General features: G+C 40.0%; 1 protein-coding gene across 3 annotated transcripts in view; it reads right to left on the minus strand.

Annotated features, from left to right (window-relative positions):
• LOC134212270 (protein pinocchio) overlaps positions 1-17,497 on the minus strand; it is a 179,797-nt gene that overhangs the window by 29,979 nt on the left and 132,321 nt on the right. The window contains exon 1 of one of the 3 annotated variants that reach the window (XM_062689976.1): positions 1,446-1,876. The exons of the other annotated variants lie outside the window; for them this stretch is intronic. The gene's annotated coding sequence lies outside the window, so the exon portion shown is untranslated. Of the gene's footprint in view, positions 1-1,445; positions 1,877-17,497 lie in introns of those variants that run through there. 3 annotated transcript variants of the gene reach the window in all.

A 17,497-nucleotide genomic window follows, 5' to 3' on the forward strand; every position in this document is an offset into this window, starting at 1 on the left:
TTGACATTTTAAGATATTTTTCACCTGTTTTTTAAGAAATTACGCACATATTATTTGTTATGCTGACTGCAATCAGATATTTTGATTTGAGTCATTTGAGTCTGATTTCAGTCAGATAATTTTCACCAAAAAGAGATCAAATAGACTGAAATTCGACAAAAGTGATTTTTTGTCAAGATTTCGGTAACGATTATCGAGGAACCGGTTGAGTTTACTGAAATCTAGGAAATTTGCTTATCGAGATTCGTCTAAAGCATTGTCTATATCTTAGCTTCTGTATTCTCAGAAATCATAAAATTTTGCCTTTTTAACCTTTGTTCGATGGAATCATAGAAAGAATACTTATTACATTCCTACATTCTTCATTGGTTGAAGAACACATTCCCAGTAAAGCATTTATTTTCTAAGACAAATATAAAGAAGATCCATTGTTTTTCATTGTATGAACTGAACTGACCTAAAACTGTTGGAATAACATTATTAAAGCATTGAAAATATGTTAGTCATGCCATTCCAAAGAAAAGTTCATGATCATTCAGATTAACAATGACATAACTTTTGATTTAATATCAACTCAATAATCATGAGTGCACCAATGATATCATACTTCTATCGAATTCCGAAGAACATAGCGATGAGTTGAGCTGACGATGATGATGATATCTCGTCACGTTGTAGTCAGCTGCTTTCAAGGAATTCACAAATGCTGCCAGCAATCGTTGGCATCCTTAGGAAGTGACACATTGGCGCCTGAATTATGGGCCGTTGTTGGCGGCTCTTCCACCGGTGTCATACTTAGACATGCATTAAAGTGAAAGAACGACGGGCGACACCTTGCCCACGGCCAGGAAGAAAATTGCAACATTCAACTGCGCGCCGTCACGCGTAGCGAGTGTCATAATAATTAAACCGTGTGCTAACAATTATATCCACCGAGCTGAGAGCTAATATTAGCAGCACTGAGCAGTGCTAATTTCTGCTGCTGAAACAATTACCACAAAGTGGTTTGGGCCCGGCCGGCCATTCGTTTTACCTGCCACTTCAGCTGACCGAACTAACTTCGTTAGCTCGGGTGCGAGTGCGTGGGGAAGGCAACGGCACGGGTGGGGCAATGTTTTGAATTCCATCAGTTGCGTTGCATATCTACTATAAACACACAATCACGCTAGCAGCACTCAGCAGCCCTGAGGTTAACCAGTTCTCGGTACTGAACTCGTATTGGCTTTTGCAAGTCGCTGATGGCGCACCGACTGACTGACTGCACTGCTGACATTGAAGAGCGGCGCGTGTGAAAACTCCGCCACTTTGAAGGCGAATAACCATCGATCTGTAACGTGGACCACCTCAAAAACAGTCCTCCACTACTTTCATGCGGATATCGTCGTTCTTCATACAACCTCTATAGTGTTACACTAACTTAAAAGTCCATAAATCGATTCACTTACGTTTTGGTTTGGTGGCTATTTTCCGTTGACTGATAACTTTTTCACCGATATTTGCTTTGATACTGTTTTTAACTTCACCAATCCACCTGATTACGTGTTTTGTAATCCTTTCAAGTTTCTTTATTCAACAGTTCCTCTGGGGTTTGCAGCAATTGAATTTTAATGCTTACACCTTTCACTGCTAATTCACAGTTTATTGAATATAATGTCCTTCATGCAATTATAAACTTCTCGTAAGTCTTTTTGTTATCACTACTGATTTGCACACAAAACTATTCAACAAATTCCTCCGATCAAAAAACGACTTATTCGATTTGATTTCCACTTCGCTTCTGTTGTATGTTTTCAGAAAACAAACGTTTCACTTCAAAAGGCACTTTGTACCAAGTGTTGACTTTGACCAATCGAGCAACGAGCAACAACTGAGAGGCGCTCTGATCGGCCGCAATGTATTTATAAATTCCATCTTACACACACGTCAGCATCGACGACTCTACAGCTACAGCTACGGATATGCCTACAATACCTTCTAGTGGCGGCCGTCGCACTACGGCACTACACAGTGACATACTGTTTGAATAAAACTGTGGAAACGGTTCCAAACTTGACATAACTTCACAATCGAATTTCCCATTGCATGAACTTTCTTGTTTTGACTCGCGAAAACAGCACATAAGAGGCCGTACACTAATTACGTAAGCAATTTTCTAGAACTGGAACAATATACTCAAATATAATTGCTCACTAGCGCCACCTCTTGAAAGAAGTGCTCATTATACTGAGCACCGCTTTGTAGTCCTGGACATCCTGAACAATTTTGCTGAAAACAACTTGGTTTTAGGTACGAAGAAACTTAAGCTAGAACAAGATTTCACACATGCAATAATATTGCAAGCACACTCCTAATTATTTTTTCCGTAAATTATCTTTTGAAACTGCACAAAAACCCCGAATTTGGCCAAACAATAAAAAAGTTATAACAATTTAAATTTGGGGTCAATATGACCCCAGAGCACAGACAACGTAAGTTTTTTTTTTTTATAAAACTACACTGCAGCGCTTATTTTTAAGATTTTTAAAGGGGACATCGGTTCGTGTGTCCCATCTACAAAAAGGGCGATAAGCTGGATTGTAGCAACTACCGCGCAATCACATTGCTGAACGCCGCCTACAAGGTACTCTCCCAAATTTTATGCCGCCGACTAACATCAATTGCAAGAGGGGGGCAGTACCAGGCGGGATTTATGGGTGAACGCTCTACCACAGACCAGGTGTTCGCCATACGTCAGGTATTGCAGAAATGCCCACACATCATCTATTTATCGACTTCAAAGCCGCATATGATACAATCGATCGGGACCAGCTATGGCAGCTAATGCACGAAAACGGATTTCCGGATAAACTGATACGGTTGATCAAGGCGACGATGGATCGGGTGATGTGCGTAGTTCGAGTTTCAGGGGAATTCTCGAGTCCCTTCGAAACGCGTAGAGGGTTACGGCAAGGTGATGGTCTTTCGTGTCTGCTATTCAACATCGCTTTGGAGGGAGTAATACGAAGGGCAGGGATTGACACGAGTGGTACGATTTTCAGGAAGTCCGTCCAGTTATTTGGTTTTGCCGACGACATTGATATCATGGCACGTAACTTTGAGAGGATGGAGGAAGCCTACATCAGACTGAAAAGCGAAGCTAAACGGATTGGACTAGTCATCAATACGTCGAAGACGAAGTACATGATAGGAAGAGGCTCAAGAGAGGTCAATGTAAGCCACCCACCACGAGTTTCTATCGGTGGTGACGAAATCGAGGTGGTAGAAGAATTTTTGTACTTGGGCTCACTGGTGACCGCCGATAACGATACCAGCAGAGAAATTCGGAAGCGCATAGTAGCTGGAAATCGTACGTACTTTGGACTCCGTAAGACGCTCCGATCGAATAGAGTTCGCCGCCGTACCAAACTGACTATCTACAAAACGCTTATAAGACCGGTAGTTCTCTACGGACACGAGACCTGGACTATGCTCGTGGAGGACCAACGCACACTGGGAGTTTTTGAAAGAAAAGTGTTGCGTACCATCTATGGTGGGGTGCAGATGGCGGACGGTACGTGGAGGAGGCGAATGTACCACGAGTTGCATAAGCTGTTGGAAGAACCATCCATCGTTCACACCGCGAAAATCGGAAGACTGCGGTGGGCCGGGCACGTAGCCAGAATGTCGGACAGTAATCCGGTGAAAATGGTTCTCTACAACGATCCGACGGGAACAAGAAGGCGAGGTGCACAGCGGGCAAGGTGGATCGATCAGGTGGAGGACGATTTGCGGACCCTCCGCAGACTGCGTGGTTGGCGAAGTGCAGCCATGGACCGAGCTGAATGGAGAAGACTTTTATGTGCAGCACAGGCCACTCCGGCCTTAGTCTGATAATAAATAAATAAATAAATCGGTTGAAAACTAAAATCGGAGATTTGGTTGGAAACTAAAAAATGACAGCTTTTCAAAGTGACCTGGGGTCACAGACCAAGGGTTAACCAAGAGAATGCAATGGCGCTATGATGCCGCCGACTGGGAGTCCTTTGACAACAACACCCGAGATCGTCCTCGATGTCACTAGTTCTTCTATCTCGTAAACCAATACTTGGCTCGGACGTAAAGCCCTTCGTTGATGGTCGGACGAAATGCGTCGTGTTGTGAAAGAAAGCCCTACCAACGCTCAGGAGGCTTCCCCTGTTCATTCGGGACATCTCGATCTGCAAGACCGAACCATTTCTGATTCGCTGGAGGTTTTCAACGCCCTTGGGGAATATGTTGCATTGCTCGTGTTGGTAAGTGGCTACCCAACCGACTTCCAAAGTCTCATAGCCACTAGATCCTTGGTTTTACTATACTTTCGAGTCCCGCTGGATTTGCTGAGCTCTTTGTCACCCAGCTCGTTCGCCTTTCCAGATGTAGCAGGAAGCTTGCTTACTCGGACGGAATAAGGTACCTGATGATTAGAAATCTTCCCCCCATTGCGAAAAACCTTATTCCTTGATTTAGTAAATCAAGCATGGTTTCAACGACTGGCGGTTTAACCACGTCCCGAGCAGCACACATGTTGTCGTATGGAGGCTTCTGTTACCTATATACAATTGAATTCGGTCACATTGTAGTTCCAGTAATAAAATAGGTCCGAATTGTGTTGCTAAGGGTCATTTCTAACCCAAAGAAAAGCGTTCAAAATTCCGTGAAAAAAGTTTTATGATTTCTTGAAAAATCAAGCAAAATGGAGCAACTTTGCAAAAGCTGGGCTGTCATGCGACTAATGCCACGTTAGCACACGAAAGTCAAACATAGTAGCTGCCGCCTTTCCTTGTTAGATGTGCGTGTAGGGGAAGGTGGTCGGTTGCCGGCACTGGTCGGTTGTCGGCAATTCGGCGTAACTTTTGACAGATAACAGGTATGGATATTTTGACATATATCATGCATGCGCTACACAAACATGTTCTTTATGTGCCGACCACCGATCCAAACCAAACAGATGCCTATGTTTTGTTTAACAAAAAAAAACATTTTTTTATCAAGTGAAAACCTAATCAGAAGTTTTTATTCGGTTATTTGCTTAGTGTTACAAAGCGAAGTAAAACGATAGAAAATGTAAATTTATTACGCATTTACAAAGTAAATTTAGTCTATTTTGTTACTCAATATCGAATGCTTATTTTAACTTTTCAGAATGATTGCTAATTTTGGTTGTCCTCACCCAAACATTTTTCCAAGGGAATATCAAGACAAATCAAAGTTAATTGGGAGAAAAATATGTTAAGCTCGTTTAGTGGAATGTATTAAACCGTCTAAGACGAATTAAGTACTGTCCATTTAATTCCACCAGTTAATTTTCGTTATCTTTGCAGATACGTATTTCGACCACAACTGTGTGGTCGTCTTCAGTGTCTTGTACTTGTACTTGACTCGACTTCGAGTCGAGTCAAGTACAAGACACTGAAGACGACCACACAGTTGTGGTCGAAATACGTATCTGCAAAGATAACGAAAATTAACTGGTGGAATTAAATGGACAGTACTTAATTCGTCTTAGACGGTTTAAAGTTAATTGCCTAATTTCAAGGTAATTAGCCACGTTGTGAGCGAAAATGATAATTGTTGAAAGTTTAATTAAATATGTATAATGCATTCAAATGTAATTAATTTCATTGCCATTTACATAATAAATCTTGATATTTTCAGCCATAAAGCCAACAACAGTTCATATTTTTCAGTTCTTATAGTTTTTTTTTGGGTGCTGACAATCGACCACCTTTTTATAAACGGCATAACACCTAAACAATTTTAAAAAAATCTGAGGGATAAAACGAATCAAATGTTTTTACCAGATTTTAGCCCAGCGGGCAAAAGTTGTGAAGCAAGATGAAAAGGCTGCCGAAAACCGATAATAAAGTTAGTTTTATTAAAATTTGAATCCGTGTACGTTTTATTTCGGGAAAAAAGTATTCGCGGCCACCTCAACGCGAATTCAACAGTGGCGACTCGGTTTTCGCGATTTTGTTTATGTTCGCACAGGCGTAAGAAAAAAGTGAAGAAAATCACGCCTCCCACGGAGAAAAGGAAAAGGCTGGTGACGGAAGAAAGCCCGGTACGAACAGCAGCCCATTCCCACTGTAACGTTGATTCTGCAGTTCCTCCAACAACTCGTCTATGTACTTAACTTTCAAGCACTGGTACCAACCGAGCTGGAAGCGATTCTGGATTCGCTTGCCGGTAATATTAAAGAATGTTGGTATGATGCCGAAGGCGGCGGCACATTTGCTGCTTGGTTTGCCCGGTATGATGATCTCTTTGCTCGTGACGCTGCTAGGTTAGTCGATGTTGCTAAGGTTCGTACGTTGATGAGGAAGATGGGAATCGTTGAGCATGAACGGTTTGTGAGTTTTATCATGCCAAGGGCACCCAAGGACTTCACATTTGATAAAGCGGGGATCAAATTGAAGAGCTTATTCGGTGCAGGGGAAGTCGGTGTTGAGCAAGCGTTATCGTTGTCTGCCAAGAACCCGAGAAATATTTCATACGCATGCCGCGTTAATAAGTGTTGTGTGGAATTTGAGTTACAAAAGCTTTCAGAAGACGAATTCAAAAGCTGCTTTTCGTGTATGGATTAAAATCCGAAGCCGTCGCTGAAGTAAGAACTAAGCTACTTTCTTGGATCGAGAAGCGGACAGACGTAGCGTTGGAGCAGTTGTCTACAGAATGCAAGAGATTGCTCAACCTTCGACATGATTGGCTATGATTGAAGGCAGTGCTAGCTCAGTGAACCAGGTGAAGCGACATCAGCGATTTCATAAGCGTTCTGGTTCTATGCAGAAAAGTTCGTCAAAGCCACAGCTACCAAAAAGCACAACATTACAGTGTAAACGAAGATAGTGACAGTGCCGATATGGTCCGCGGCCGACGAAGTTCCCGGAGTGCTGACTGCTGAACGACATGTGTGTGCGGTTACAATTTGAAGTTAGTTTCGGAATTCGATTGTTCGATTACGGTAAACGGTGTGACCCAAGTCAGTACGGTTTTTGTTGTGAATCGCGACCTGAATATTCTGGGGTTGTATTTGATAGACGCTTTCCAGTTGGATGCGGTACCAATCCAATCCAGTAATAATGTCACAAGATTGAGAAGGATTGGCTATAATATTTGCAGTAACGAAATTTCACCGTATGGCGTTTTGTCGGTTTCCGGCTGCAAATGGACCACGGACCATTGCTTCGGATTTTCGGGGCCAAAAAACGTATTTCCGTGTATACAGCCAACCGGCTGCAGCATTGGGCACTAATGCTGCTCATATATGATTTTACGATACATAGTGGATAAGCCACGGATAAGTTCGATCAGGAGGATGTCCTATCATGTCCTAATATGCCAACACGCTAAACCAGACGAAGACTACGTTGTAGCAGCCGTTTTGCTTGAGGATGATGTCAGTTGCTACAACAATTTTGACCTGACTTTTGTTGCTCGGGTCGTTCAACGTTCCCCCACTCAATTTCAACGATGTTTAGCAAAACACCAAGCAAGGCGTTGACATTCATACAGAAATGTTGAAACGAAGCTCCAGGCAGCGTTTACGTCTGACCGCGAGTTGCATAAGTTGTACAATCATCGAGGCTCACTGATCGACTTGTCATCCCAAAGCATTTACGATCCCGTTGTCTGAAGCAGCTACATCAAGAGCACCCTGGGATCCAAATAATGAAAGCCAGCCGAGCGTATGTTTATTGGCTTTCTATCGACAGTGAAATGTCGAATTTTGTGAAAGCATGTCCTCACTGCGCACAGTGGCGGAAACCCGGTCAAAACCTCAATTTTTTTTTGTCTACTTTCCGATGGATGGTGTGGTGAATTGCGCCTAGCTGCGCCAAAGCTGAAAATTTACTGTTTCAATGTTAGAATGAGGACGCTGTTACTGCTTAAGTCATGAGCTTCTGGAAGTACTTGACTAGCAAAGTTTGTGTTGGACAACAGTTCAAACCTCAAAATGAATTTAGCGTTCCAAAATTACTATTCGGTAAAAAATTCGAGCGACATATTAGGTTTTGTCCGGCATTTGTATTGGGGCCCGCCACTGTGCTGTGCCCTGGTCGCCAAGACTCCAGTGCATGCGGTAACAATTCCTTGGCCAAAATCACGGCCATGGCAACGGGTGTATGTCGAATATGCAGGCCCCCTCGACGGTGATTATTTTCTTCTTGTTGTGGACTCGCACTCCAAGTGGCCGGAAGTAATACGAACAACCCGGATTACTGTACCGGCAACGGTAAGGATCCTAAGCATTAATGTCCCTTCGATATCACGTCTACTGGAAGGTACCTCTGCTCTGGTCAGTCCGACCTTCCGAAGCTCTCAACTCAAGTATCATCAACCGAGTAATCCAACATTGAGTTAGCAAGGTCAAGCACACCTGTGGTACTGCAGCTTCGATGTTATTCGCGCATTAGAAGGATGCATGTGCGGTACTGTACTGTACGAACAGATTTAACGGGGGAGATGTTGGGGCGAATGAAGCAGAGCTGAAAGCAGAGCTATCGATCGACTCCTCGCTTTGCCACTGGGCACTCACGTGACAGCTGGGCTGTCATGCGACTGAAGCCACGTCTACAGTAAAAAGTCAGACAAAGTAATTTCCGCCTTTCCTTGTTAGATGTGCGTGTACGTATTGTTTTAATAAAGTAAGTTTTAAAATTTGAATCCGCATGTATGTTTATTTCGTAAAGAAAGAATTCGCGCCTACCTCAACGCGAATTTAACAATTCAAATATTATAAGATTAACCTCCCATAAAATAAGTTTTACTTTGCCATAGAAAATTATTTCTCAAATGGTGATCATCCCATAGCATAATTCTGTTCTTTACAGTGCTCTGGCATTCATTTGTGATGAGTTTTCATGATTTTTACAATATTTCAAACAGTAAAAAATATTCATCTGATGGGTCATATTGAACACCCTATGTGGGGGTAGATCTGACACCTTAAAAGTGTAAAATATCAGGATACAGACGCTTTCATATTGTGCCCTTTTCGTATTATCATGGTGCGGGCTTCTAAATCGCTACAACTGGTTGATTAATAAAAATGATCGACGATTAGGAAACTATCAAACAACAAAGTTGAAGCAATACAACTTCAGGAAAAGTAGTACGGAAAATCCAGGTAAAAATTGGTGGCAATAAATACAGGTCCAGGTTGTTAACACCAGGGGTGTCGCTGAACGATGTACTTTTGGTCGTAGCCGCCGTCCAAGACAATTTGCCTACGATTATTCTACGTTTTTGCCTTTCTCGTATACAAAGTATACGTAAATGCTATATGTTCGCTCCAAAAACAAACTTTTTATAGAATACCGGGAAACCCATAGTGTTATAAACCAATTAACTCAGTTCGACGAATTGAGGTGATGTCTGTGTATGTGTGTCGGTATGTCTGTGCGCAAAACCCGTTAAAAAATCCACTCATTTTTTGACGTAGGACTTACGTCTCTCTTTACTATACCGGGTGTCATTTCAAAATATTCAAATCGACCGCGTTACGCTGTGTTGAAAGATTTTAAACGTTAATAGCGTTCGTCTCAGTGGACGAATTTCTGCTGTAAGCCCCTCAATCGACAGATTTCAAGTATGCCTTTCATGTCCATGCTTGATAAGACCCGAAAAATTTGTTTCAATAGGCATGAAACTGTTTTCAACGAAAACATTGAGATCAAGGGAACCTATAAATATGGGTACCGCATAATTCTTGCATCATTTCATTACCACGTTCTGATTGGTACAGACACCAGCGAATGAGCAGCCGCTGGGTCTGCCGAGAAGCCATAAAATAGCGCAACGCGATTTTTTCCTTTCATTCTGACCGGGACAAGCGAAGCAACCGCATTATCAATTGAACAGCACTCACACCTTTTAGCAGGGAATGCAGTCATCGAAGCCACCATCATTAGCCGAAACCTAGCCAGTACAGCAGCAATCCACCCTACAGACCCGACAAAGCAGCAATGCTGAGCAGATACCGGCAGCAGCAGCAGAGTCGAGCCGAGACAGGCTGAAGAAAAGCCACATGATGCAGCATGTATGTCCAAAACACAAACGGTTCTTCAGAAAGCCAATGATAGAGATCAATATAAATGCTTTCAATTTCCTTCGGGATAGAAATTGCAGGGTTGTTACGGAGATCCTGAAATATTTTCCGCTCCAAATCCGCGCCGACTAAAATCAAATTCACGCCATTTCCGCGCGACGTGAAATCCATTCCGCGCCAAATCTGCGCAAGCCATAACTAATTCTAAGCAAATACACGTTAAATATCAATGTTAAATATTACGCTGAACATTACAACAATTTAGTGAATGTCTTTTTTTGAGTTCGTTTTTATAATAATTACTGATTTTTAGTTTATGTTTTAACTTCAACGTTACACATGTTTGTACAAAATTGAAAATAGGATTAAGGAAAAAGCAGTTGATATAACAACTCATCTAGATGGTCCTTCTTGGAATTTCTGAAGAAGTCGCTCCAAAATTGTCTGCGGGTGTTTCTCCGAGAACATCTGTGGAAATTTCTCCATTCTGCGGAAATTTATGCGGAATTTCATTTTTTCATAATTTTTTGTGAATTACTCAAAAACAACATGCAGGAAATTTTCGGAAACTGTTTGTGGACACCCCTAATTAATTCCTACAGAAATCGCTTGGGAAATTCTAACAGAAATTGGTTGGTGAGTTCCTGCTGAAAAACTTCCGAAATATCTGTTGTTAAATTTTCAGGAATTCTTGTGATCATAGCTAAATAAACTTCGAAGGAAATTGCAACGTGAATTCTTGCGGGAATTTCTCGGGAATCTCCGCAAAAACTCTTCTGGGAAAACATTTTGAAAAATTTTTAACAATTTTTTTTTTCAAAATCAACATCAAAAACAATTTCTGCGGAAGCATTTAAAATACGGGTGTTCATGTCCTTCAACAGACATGTTTTGAATGCGCAATGCTTCAGAATGGTTTAAAAATGACAACAAGTGGCGCCCCTCTCCTCATAACATTTGTTTAATCAAAGGGTTTGTTAATATCCGAAGATTGATGTTAGTAAATAACTACAAACGTTAATTTTGTTCTCAAAAACATTTGCTAACGAGAATAAAGCCCATCTAGATAGACATAAAACTAATTTTCAAATAAACGTCCTTAAATATAGAATTTCATTTGTTTAAATACTGCTAAAACAAAATCCCTTAAATCCTAAAATCGTTATGTAAATCCGCGTCGAATCCGCGAAAATCGCGAAATCCGCTTAGTCGTAACAACCCTGAAATTGTACTTGGGTGTCAAATCCAATATTCTTGAGATAAAATTGTATGCGTGATTTTCATAAATAGCGTCAAAACTAACAGTGGATAATTTTTCTGACTTAACCGTGAAGTGGACGAAGGACTTCACTTGACCATGCCTTTAAAGATTCATAAGATGTTCAAATCTTTCACATAATATTATTTGGATAAAAAACCACCGATAACAGCTCAAACATTGATAAACTATCAATCGATTTTTTATCAAGTGTTGGATTTTTTGTCAATGATAAAAAAATTATAGAAAAACATTGTTTGATACTGCCCGCACACAAAGCGAACGTGACTGAATGATCATCCCCTGTTATGAATTCTAAATCTTATCACCCGAAATCTCATGTCCGTGTGTTTCCTTCCTTCAACTACTAACAATGTTGTCTCAGAAAAGAACACCCTACTTCCCACCTGAACTGCAATTCTAAGCTCGCTTGCCCGGCTTATTGGCCTGTATCAAGCGAAAAGTCCCGTTAAGAAATAGACGCCAGCAGCGAGCAACAAGCGTAAAGAAGAAGAAGCCCTTCTCGAACGCGTTGATGATGATGACGCTTTGGCTGACAAAGAAGCGGGATACAAGACACTAGCTGATTGGCCCACCAATTGGGAAGCAGAGAAGATTCAAAATTAAGTAGTATAAAAGAAAAGTGCATTCGCTCGCAGAGCATTCTATAGGGATGAATGACCGCCTGAGTTAATATCCCTCAAAAACAAACCATCATCATCGCAGAGCATTCAGTCTTTTTTATACCATCACTAGAAATTCGCGGTTATTTGAAAAGATCGTTTTCTTACTTTTTGCACTTAGCCGAAGCAAACAGCCTTTTTCAAGGCTCTAAGAGTTAAAAATAATGTTCTCCTTCAGTCGCTATCGCACGGATTAGAAGGCCCTTCAGTGGAAAGGCTGAGATACAGTCTACATCCCCTGCTGAGCCAACTTGTGGTTTATTTCAGGCAGTCCTTCAGTGGGAAGGTTGCCACTGTCGAGGCTAATATTTCGTGACCGGACAGATACTTCCTGAATATTTTTTTGATGATTTTTGTTCGAGGTAGATTTGATTTCTGTGTCGGTTTGATGAGAAGATTTTGCCAAGGAATGGTATGCAACGCCGATTATTTATCCAAAATAGTTGATGTGAGAAATTTGGACATATTATGTATCTTAAAGGCATGGTCAAGTCAAGTCCTACGTCCACTTAGCGGTTATGTCACAGACATTACCCACTGTTCGTTTTAGGCACTTATCTTTAACCAAATTGCTTGCAATATTCGACGCAGAATCCTGTCCAATTGTTTCCTATTGAAAATTGGCAAGATGGAACTACGGGCTGAAAAGTTATAGTTTTACTATTTTCATAATACACGAGAAAGGCTCCATCACCGCTAGGTGGATTAATCTGTTTTTTTTTTGACTGTATTGGTTTCTCAGGAATCCTACCTCCTTTTTCTCGGATATGTGATCTTGATGCTTACGCCATTAGCACTGAGATGGCAACCAAATACATATTCTGTAGTGGTGGTATCACATCTTGACTATTTTTGTTTAATGCCGCATCACATATAATCTGGCATTGACGCGGATGTGATCCAATGGACGTTCTTTCCTCATCGAATGATTCGAGAAAATTGTCCATACATCCATCCAAATCCATCGAGAAACGGCTGAACGTTCATAGTCTATATTTTTTAGTGACACTTTTCGATTTTTGCCATCGCAGTGTACTCTAACATAGAAAACACAGACATCCTACGTCAACAAAGTTTTGGTTCTCTCAAACCTCTTCCAACTTCGCTTCTTCATACATCACATAAGTTTAAGGCCATTTTTATGCGCAAGTGACGCGAAAAGAATTTGAAACATTATAACATCCAAAAGTGAACATATAAGAACACACTCTCAGAAACTTAGAGAACGCAAAAGTGGATAAGTTATGTGCAATATGTGTCTTGCCCTAAACAATTGTATCATTCCAAGTCATTCAAGAATGTATTGATGATATACCGAATTGTTCAAGGATCCAATACAAAAAAGAGAGTAGGCATCAATGGAAGGCGGGTAGACGGCGACGACTTACCCTGCTTGCAGAAATTGCACTGTAATTTATACACTTTCCTGCCCCACTTAATTGAACGAAGAATGAGGATTTTTCTGGTATTCGGCCACTGCGTAGCAGCAAATTGATAAAGCCGGCAATACTAGCAGTGGAACGGAGTTGTTTGGTTTAACGCTGCGTTAGTAGCAAGTAGGCTTGGTTTTGGGTGGTGATGTTTGTTCAGATGAATCGTCACACTGCACTACTGCAATAGCTTGCAGCTCTGTCACATACAGACAGATAGATGGCGAGGAGACTTATCAAGCGCACATCGTTACAGCTTTCGATGCCTGACCGTGGTCTCTCCAGTTTGGTATTGATGGGGAAATACCTTCGCACTATGGATGGCAATGGCAATGGTTGGGGGTGATCACTGGGCGGGTTAAGCGTTAGTTGTTTTTGTCTTGTTGGTAAAGGCAAATGATGCAGCACTTTTGGGATTAACGGAAAGTGACCCAGGACTTCCCGTGATAGTACGTTATTTGAATAATAATGTTGTAAAAAATAATTTATTCTAGTTGTTAAATAATCCCCTTAATTCTAGTTGCGTAGATTCCATTCCAATGAAGATTTAGGACACCTGAGTCACATTTGATTGTAACATTTTGTTGAAATGGTTTCCCAAAAAACAAAAATGCTATCTGTGACTCATTTGCTTCATCGCTTTTCGATATATGTTTAGAAATTAGCATCATTAGCATTCATTCGATAGTAAAATTGAAAAGTTCTCTAAAAACCTAATTCACATTGGTGACAACATGATTAACTTTATCGGTGAAAATACTTCAAAAAACGATGGATTAGATGAATAAATATAAAATTAATTATAAAAGTTTACACAATAATACAATTAAATAATAATTTATAGGTAAAAGTATATTCAATTTGTACTTTGACATTCATTTTTTTTTATTCTCCTTTGACTTACATTTAATAAGGAAGAATGCTTTATGCTATAATTTAAAATTGCTTATATTCAAGATTCTATGACACATGTTACAATATTTATAACGATTTTTAACCGACAAAATCATCAAATTATTTTAAAAGCTTAATAAAAGAAGTACAATCAAAGATCAGACTTGGCATAGCAAAGGCGTAGGATTGCCTATCCGGAGATGATGAGTTTGATTCTCGATCCGTTCTAGGACGTTTTCGGGTTGGAAACTTTCCCGACACCCTGGGAAATAGCGTATCTATTGTACTTGCCAAACAAGATACATACTCATGCAATGACGGGCATAGAAAGCATTCAATTAATAACTGAGGAAATGCTAATACAATACCAAGTTGAAAAGCAGGCCCAGTTCCAGCTGGAATGTAGAAGAAGAAGACAAGCAAAGCATTGATCATTGATTATAATTATTTCCTTCGCCATTCAAATTGGGTACGATGACACTGACTGGAGGTTATTAGGGACGGATAGGTGACACTGAGGCAATGCGAACACGACGAAGCTGTGTAAAAATCGAGTGATGATCGTCGATTTTCCATTTTTTACAGTTTCCATGAAAGAGATTTCATTGCGCTCATCATTGCCGTAAAATACCGTAGCTCGATCATTAGCGCGCTCGTTGCAAAAACATTTGTTGATTTTACAGTTTTAGAAGCGAAATTTTTGTGTACATAATTGAGCCAACATAAACAGACGTAGGAAACGTTCTGCGGAATTATTGCGACGCGTTTGTGACGGTCGTTGCAACCGAGTTGATATTGATTTTCGGGGAAACCATTCATGGATGGTGTTTTATGGATATTTCATGGAACACAATGAACATTGTTTCTCTAAAGATAGGTATGTGCCGTTTGGTCTTCATGCATTTCAGACTCACAACCGCTTCGAACTGGTTCGAACTCACCATAACCAGTTGTGTACCACATGCGCAATGTTAATACCAATATATTGTTTCAAATTTTGATTTGTATTGTGTTAATCATTGAGGAATGATTTTGAAAAATACATTTTAATAACATTGAGGTTCACAAAAAACTATGTTGCTGCATAAGATGAAGTTATCTTCTGCATGTCCATATATGCTACTGCTTGATGTTTTACATTCCGTTACAATTCATGAGTACATTATAACGAATTAACTATTGCGCTCCAACTTGGTAAAAAAAATATTCCCAAATCAAAAACTGTTTGTTCAGTATGTTTGATTTTAAAACAGTTCGATAATGGTAGAACACAACCTGCAAAAGCGATAATTTCCCCTATATCAATTACGCTCTAACATGCTTGCCGAAATCAAACCACATCATGATAGATCAACCAGTTGAATCCGGTTCCAAGTGGAATTGCGTGATAATGGCTGCCGTTTACGGGAATTCTATAATAATGGTAGCTTTTCCGATTAGGCCGTTTGTAAAATAAAGCAAATTCGATGTGGCAAACTAGCGCCATGAAGATTGATCAGATTAATCCACCTAGTCTTGCTTGACTAATTTGTATACTACACATCAAAACAACTTAGACCAGTGGTCCCCAGGATTCTTACTATAAAGTTCAGAATTTTAAACAGAATCATTTTGGAATTCTAAAGAGTATCCATTCGCGATTCTGAACAGAATTCCGGTCGAGATTCGGGGGCAGAATGAGATTATCAATAGAGTCCTCTTAGAATTCTGTTTGAGATTCTGAAAAAATCCGATTAAAGGTTCTGAACAGAATCTGTTTGCGATTCGAAAAAGAATTCGAATGGTATTCTGAACAGAATCCATTTATGATAGTCAACGTAGTTTCTGGAGGTAATAATCCACTAAATTTCAGTTCAATTTCTCCAAAACCTTACTTATTTTGCAGGGTGGCCACTCAATTTCCATTTTGGAATTCCCGATTTTTTCCCGGTTTTTCCCGGTTCAAATTTTTGAACTTTCCCTACAAGTGTATGAGGAATGAGGTGTTGTTATCCTTTGACAAATTAATCTGTGAGACAACCATCCTTGTTTTACGCGATATTTTTCGATCGTTTTATGTGACTTAAATTCATCATCAAAATCTGTGGAATTGTATTACAATACATCCTAAATAAATCGAAGAAAACAATATGGCAATGTGTTAATAAACCACCCGTTAAGCAAATTCCGCTGTGACGCTTTTTTGAGTAACAGGCTTGGCAGTTATAAGGCAACCGCTCGTTCCTGTTCTATACGCCATGGGTTTAATTCCAGATCGTTTGAAAACATAATGAGAGCATATAGAAAACACATTTTGATTTCGACATCAAATTGAAATCATAATTTGTTTTCAAATATGAATCATCATGAATGATTACATATTTTGATCTCATTTTGCTGTAGATTAATTGATAAATTGTATGATCTGACATCAAACTATGTACTTATTTTGTTATCGGAACCAATATCAAATTTAGTTTTCGATTTGCTCTCATCGATAGCAGGAATAGTTTTCGATTTGATGTCACACTAAGATTTTTCTGCTACACATTTTGTTATTTTAACCGTTAAAACGACCAAAAAGATATCAAATTAAGTAATCATATTCGGCGATTTCACAACATCAAAACGAGTTATCGTTTTGCTCTCAAGCTTTGCTCGGGTTCCATTTCCATCCTATAGGTACCTTCATCTTGACCAGTCACTGTTAGAAGGGAATCAAAGCTATATCTGCATTCGTTTTTTTTCTTTTCTATACCATTAGCAAAACGAGTCTCTGGTAAGTGATAGAAGCATTGCTATCAATTATTTTTCATTGTAAATTGTTATTTGAAAAATAAACGAGCTCATTTTTTTGATGGGCCGTCTCTTATTCGGTTCTATTGCTCTGATGCTCTTCTATCGTTCTGATGCTCTGGATAAAATTTCAGTCAAATCGGCCAACGTTTGGGCGGTGCTAAACTCATTGGAAGTTTATATGGAAAAATGTATGCAGAAACATCTAAATACAGTGAACGGCACAACTTACGATAAAGAACTATGATACTCATTCAGATCTTGAAGAAATTGATACAGAATGTTATGCAGAAAACCGAGAGAAGATTAGAGTTTCCCCGGCTAAGTTATTAGCATTTCTCTGAAGTGGGGTTTGAGCAAATTTCGTTTCTTCTACCTTTGAAAAGAAATA

Source organism: Armigeres subalbatus, chromosome 2 (assembly GCF_024139115.2).
Source record: "Armigeres subalbatus isolate Guangzhou_Male chromosome 2, GZ_Asu_2, whole genome shotgun sequence".
Classification (NCBI taxonomy): domain Eukaryota; kingdom Metazoa; phylum Arthropoda; class Insecta; order Diptera; family Culicidae; genus Armigeres; species Armigeres subalbatus.